The 6060-nt window shown below is 43.2% G+C and overlaps 1 long non-coding RNA gene across 2 annotated transcripts; it reads left to right on the plus strand.

Annotated features, from left to right (window-relative positions):
* The first annotated feature begins 1381 nt into the window (after positions 1-1381).
* Positions 1382-4973, plus strand: LOC125512131 (uncharacterized). Of its 2 annotated transcripts, XR_015607764.1 has the most exons (5): positions 1382-1822; positions 1919-2146; positions 2364-3706; positions 3916-3953; positions 4761-4973. It is a non-coding gene; the product is annotated as an uncharacterized LOC125512131 (long non-coding RNA). The 2 variants fall into 2 exon arrangements; XR_015607763.1 differs by having other exon boundaries at positions 3916-4973.
* Positions 4974-6060: the final 1087 nt, after the last annotated feature.

The following is a 6060-nucleotide window of genomic DNA, read 5'->3' on the forward strand; positions in this document are numbered from 1 at the left end:
ACGGGGGGAGGGGCACCATCACGGCACGCCCAAAACACGGCTTAAACCGCACTACGGGCTGCCGATTTCTTACTTTTATCTTACTTTCAGGACTTTATTCTTCGGAAGGCCTAACCGGCAGTACAATTGCCTCACAAACGATGCAAGAACCAGGGAAGCAGAAAGTCACGCCGCACTATGGAACTCTCAGGTGGCCTCTATAACGAGCAGTATACCTGTTTTGCATATCATTCCGCAGCCCGCCCCTGGAAAGGACATGTTAAATAGTCCCACCTTTTGCTTATCGCACTATTCGTATCGTTCTTCTTTGATCGCAGCTTTTTTCAAATAAACAATGCATAGCTTTTGTCTATTATTATATTACTCTTTTTTAAGAATATATGTTCATGAATGACATGTCGCACCCGTACACTTTGGTACGGCCAGTACGCCAGGGGCTTAAGTACCCCACAACACGGTGTCAGAAGTCCGAACACTTTCACAAGTGCAGCACCCCGAACTTATAGCATTATATGGATCGGCTCCGAATCATGTCTTGGGTCAATAGTTGGGTTTGCCCGGCTCCTATATTTTGGTACGTTACGTTCCATTATATTGGCTAAGGTAGCGCTAGGAGAACTACTGCGATTGTGCCCTAGTGGAGCTGGGCTAAGCACCTGAGTAGAGAAAGCTAAAACTGACCGTCATGATGAGGCGAGAGCTGGTCGCTGTTCGAGAGGTTTTCGAGTCCCTAAAGACTTATCCGCTTAGAGCGAGGAGTCGGCTTTGTCCGGCCCAGGCGTGGATAGCGCCCCAAACTCGGTCTTCCGAACACTAGGGGCTTCGCCGAAATATAAAATTATAGAATTCTATGGCTAAGTGAGAGTGTTCAAGCAATATAGTCCGATTGCCTTGTTCGTTGTGTTGAGCGCCTCCCTCGAAGGACCCAAGAATGGGAAAAAGAGCGCTCAAGTTTATTCCGAACACCCCAGCACTCATGGCATGGGGGCAGAAGCCGACGACTCGCCATCTCTCAAATTTGATAAACGGCCGCACAGAAGGTAATATTTTAAATTCATAAAGCATTGCTTAGCGCACATGACACTACACCACACACCAGATTTCCCTTCCACTGAGTGTTGGGAAAAGTCACTTTCGCCAACAGACAGTTGGTCGGGAAAACTTCTATCGGATTGTTGGTCGGAAATATTTTCATACCACGACCAACTGTTGGTCGGGAATACTTAGATATTTGATGTCTGACAGTCGGTCGGGAAAGCTTCTGTCTCCATCCGACTGTTGGTCGGCAATTTATGCCGACCGACTGTTGGTTGCCAATTGGGCCGGCCCGTCGATCTCTTCGCGCGTGAGGGCCCAAAAGTTGGCGCCCAGCCGCCCTCGCATTTTTCTGTTCGGCCTAGTTCCGCAAACCTAATCCTCCCACGCACTCCCTCCGCCGCCGGCGCACCCAAATTCCCCAAACCTTATCCTCTCACGTGTTGCCTTCGCCGCCGGCCAATAGCCATCTAGCAGCCCGCACGCCGTCACCGCGGCAGCGAGGTTGCGGCACTGTCCCCATCATCCTCCTGCACCCCTACCGCTAACCCTAGCTTGTGCCCGGTCACCTTCAACCACCAAGGCCCGATGGTGGACGCCGTCGTTCATCTCAGATCCAGGGGTGTGAGAGACGTGGGTCACCTGGGAGACAGAGCACTCACACCCTCCTCGTCACCCAGGCCCACACAATGCCGCCGCCACGCCATGGGCCTCCTCCGATCTTCCGTCGCCGGTTTGTTTGAAGGAGGATCTGGCCGTTGACTGGTGGTGCTTCCCCTCCCCGGGGGTGAGTGTTCTTTTCCCTCTCATCTCCTTCTCCCCACCTCCCCAATCGGTTCTGTCGTTAGTTGATTTGTTTGCTTTTCCCTTTTCTCTTCAGAAGAAGATCCACGATGACTTGCGGTAGTACTTCTACCCAGAAAGCAGCGCCTCGGTCGGGAGCTTGAGCTCGAGCAGACTGTAAAGAACAGGGGACCTATCTGCTAATGGGGTAGCCCGAAATGCAGTCTAAGAGCTAGCTACTGCTCGTGTGATCTCTGGAGATGAGAGGATGATAACTTGAGAGGAACAAGCTTGGTGCTATGATTGCAAAAAAAAATCTATACTACAGGTAATCCTTTCAGTGTTGCAGGAAATCCTAGTTCATTACTTTCTACATATATAAATGTATCCCCGGATCTCTGCTTTGAGAAGAGGGACAACCCCGAGAACTAGCTTCAGGTTCCACAAAAAGTCCAAATAATCGTACTAATGTTTCAGACTTTAGTTAAGCATTGTAGAATTCTTGCAAACATAGGAGTATATTCAATTTTCATGCTCTGAACCAGGTGAGAGTTGAGACACCATACACAAGCCCTGCAAGCGGGCAGAAATACACCTCTTCATCAACAACTTCTACAAGGATGATATTAACCTAGAGGCTGGAGCTTTGCCACTCTTTCCGTCCAACAACAAGGTATCGTTTACTTTTTCTCTCCCCACATCCAATTCTTCCCTGTTCCTATGCCTCATGCTTATTTCTTGCTGTAGGGCAACACACTACAAGTGCTTGTTAAATTGTTAGTCTCAATGCTCCAATTCTAGCAGAAGGATTTTTGGTAGGAAGACATAGCATCACTCACGGTTGTATAGATTTACTGTTGTATTTCTATATTTTTGCAAAATTAGTTCTGTAAAACTTGCAGATTAGTTCAGTCCTTAAGTGGTTTTACACCTGGGCTTTTATTAACTTACAACTCTTTCCTCTGTAATTCCGTGTTCTGTAGAACTTAGTTCAATTTTTATGGAATCAAGATAAAATACATATCTAGCAGTTTGTATTTGTACAGTCATGCTTCTATAAATTTTATAGTTGTACTTTCTCCATAAATTTCCTTTGGTAGTTCTGTAGCTTCCAGAATAGTTCAGATGTTAAGTGGTTTTACTCTTAGGCTTGTATACGTCTGCAACCTTTTTTTATCTGTAATTTTGGAACATTTGTTCTGTAAAACTTCAGTTCAGTTTCTGGAAAACAAGATTAAATACGTATTTGTAAAACTTCAGTTCAGTTTCTGGAAACAAGATTCAATACGTATCTTATCAGTTTCTCAGTTGAAGTCATGCTTCTACACATTTCACAGTTGTATTTTCTGTGAATTTGCTTCAGTCGTTCTGTAAAACATTCAGAATAGTTCACTTCTGGAATGAAGAGTTAATATGTATTAAGTGGTTTTGTAATTTATCTTTTTTGATTTTATAGATTTCCAGCTGTATTTTATTTGTAATTTTTCCTCAGTAGTTCTGGAATGAAGTAATTAAGCTGCTGTTCTAATTTATTCTCAGTCTTTTTCTATAGATATTACAGTTGCATTTTTCTGTAATTTACACTTAGACTGAATTAAGTTGTATCGGTTTGCATATATATATATATTGTTCCGTTGGGTATAGATTACTTTTTCTCTATCTAATTTATAGCTTTTTGTATATATGAATGTTTTCTATATAATACTTAAGTGGTCTTCTGAATTATACATTATTTTCTTTCATATACTACTGAAATGAGTTCTGGTTCCAGATGTGAAGAGAAGAACAAGGGATCGAACATATGTGAAAATGATGAAGTGATTCTGTGAGGAATTTACCAGGCTTTCTCCATGTTCAGGTGCAAAGGGGCCTCAAGTGCAGCGTTCAGGTTCAGTGCACTTATTACGCTGTCACGTTTTTTCTGAGTCTATTTTGGTTTGCAGACGTTTTTGGTCGCGTGATGTAAATTCACACATACATTTATATTTTCTATTCGTATTCATGTTACTCAATAAATGTTAGATATCTAGGAATGTTGCCATGTTCCATTCTTTATATACTAAATATAAATATCCATCCCAATTTTTCTGTGTGTAGATGAAAATTGAGGCACTTTCTTTACTCTGTTCTAAAAGGTATGCCGAAGTTCATTTGTTGTAACTACAAACTAGAATATGTATATGGACCTGACTTTTGTTATTGGAGGTGAGCATATATTTGTGTTGGAAATGCCCTCTTAAATATTTTCAGATTCAGATTTGATGTCGAGCTAGCTAATTAGTATTAGAATCCCTATTTTTAATGTAGCCTTTTTTTAGACAATTAAATATATGCCACTTCAAGAGGCGTAGATTGTCAAGTCGTGGTTAGCATCGGAAATTGTCCCTGTAGATTATTTGCTAGAGATTTTAGTTCTGCTACTAATACCATCATTTTCTTATTCATGTTTGGTGAAATCTCGAGTTAAATCTCTATAGTACCTTGGTTTATCGCATCAGGAATTAGTTAAGCCATCGACACGTGACATGGTTTTGTAGACATCTTCCTCATTTTCTTTCTGCTCCTTCCTTTCAATTATGGCAACTGCTACTGCATATGAATGCCTAGTTGTTGTTGTATCTGCTCCTCTTACCTAGTTCCTCATATGACACTTTCTGTTATTTGAATTGTTACATGTTCTGATTGCATGACTTAGGTGATCTTTTTTCCAGTTTTGGTATGGATAGCTAAGCCCTTCTTTTATTTCTAGAAACTAGTGTGTAAGCAGTCAACACTATTTACATGTGAATGTTTTAAGATGTAATATCATTTCTAGCAGCATGTGGTTCACTAAACAAAAAAAGGGTCTGCTTCACATATGGAATGTTTGCAAATTAAAAAAAATCAAAGGAAATTCAGTTTTTGATAGTGTATTATAATTGGGACTTGTTTAACTTTTGTAGGAAGCAAACAGAAGGACTGCTCTCACAAGGGTACATGAAGCTAGTGATCCACGTCAACTGGATATTTTAGCTTTCATTTTGTACAACTATGTCTTATTTTAGAACCTTTTGTGAACATTATGTATGTTGTCTTGGTGGCTATGTTTAGAACAGATTGAAGTATATGTATCTGACAAATTTTTAATGGAATAAAAAAATGTTTGGTGTACCTGATGTATGGTGTCTTGTGTTTATGTTTTGAAGAGAACTATATGTATGTGACAATTAGTACCATATGTTAATTAAAGTTGTGGTTGGCTAAACAAAAATGTTGGCGTAATGTTGGTCGGCAAAAGAACACACCATCGGATTGTTGGTTGGCAAAGGTTTGCAGGGCCATCGGATTGTTGGTTGGCAAAACAAATGCTGTCAGAGAGTCGGTCGGGAAAGGGGCCAACAGAAAGTTGGTCGGTAAAAAACATCATCGGACAGTCGGTCGGGAAATGTTCTAATTAGCTGTCAATCAGTCGGTTGGCAAAGGTATGTCGGTCGGGAAAGGCTTTTCCCGTCTGGAATTTCCCCAACAAACATGGTCGGTCGGCAATAGTTTTTCCCGTCCGATTGTTTGTTGGCAGAGGCTGTTTTCCCGACCAATCTAGCTGTTGGGGTTGCAGTATTGTGGTGTAGTGTGAACAAGTTTTCAGCGCACAGGACAAAATAAACAAGTTTTACTCAAAAATTACATCTTTCGAGCATTCGCCCGCCATAAGGTGAGCGCCCTTCAAGACGCCCTCATAGTACATCTCGGGGTGGCGATGCTCCTTCCCCGGCGGCGGCTCGTCCTTCACAAGTTTCTCCGCATCCAGTTTGCCCCAGTGCACCTTAGCACAGGCAAGCGCCCTACGGGCACCTTCAATGCAGACGGAGCGCTTGATGACTTCGAGCCTTGGAGAGGCCTCCACCAGCCGCCTCACCAGCCCGAAGTAGCTCCCAGGCAGAGCCGCTCCAGGCCACAGCTGAACTATGAGGCCCTTCATGGCCTGTTCGGCCACTTTATGGAGCTCGACTAGTTGCTTCAGCTGGTCGCTCAAGGGCACAGGGAGTCCGGCCTCAGCACAATGAGACCAGAACACCATCTCTGTCGAGCTACCCTCCTCGGCTCGATAGAATGCGGCGGCATCGGACACGCTGCGGGGAAAATCTGCGAAATGCTCCTGGAGAGCTCCGAATTCGGGTAAGTAACAAGTAATTCACTTTCACATGCTTGCTTTGCATAATGAAAGCCTTACCCGCCGCTATCTTTTTCATCGCCTCGACCTCC

This window comes from Triticum urartu, chromosome 6A, assembly GCF_056163025.1.
Source record: "Triticum urartu cultivar PI428250 chromosome 6A, HENAU_Tu73, whole genome shotgun sequence".
In the NCBI taxonomy this organism is placed as follows: Eukaryota; Viridiplantae; Streptophyta; class Magnoliopsida; order Poales; family Poaceae; genus Triticum; species Triticum urartu.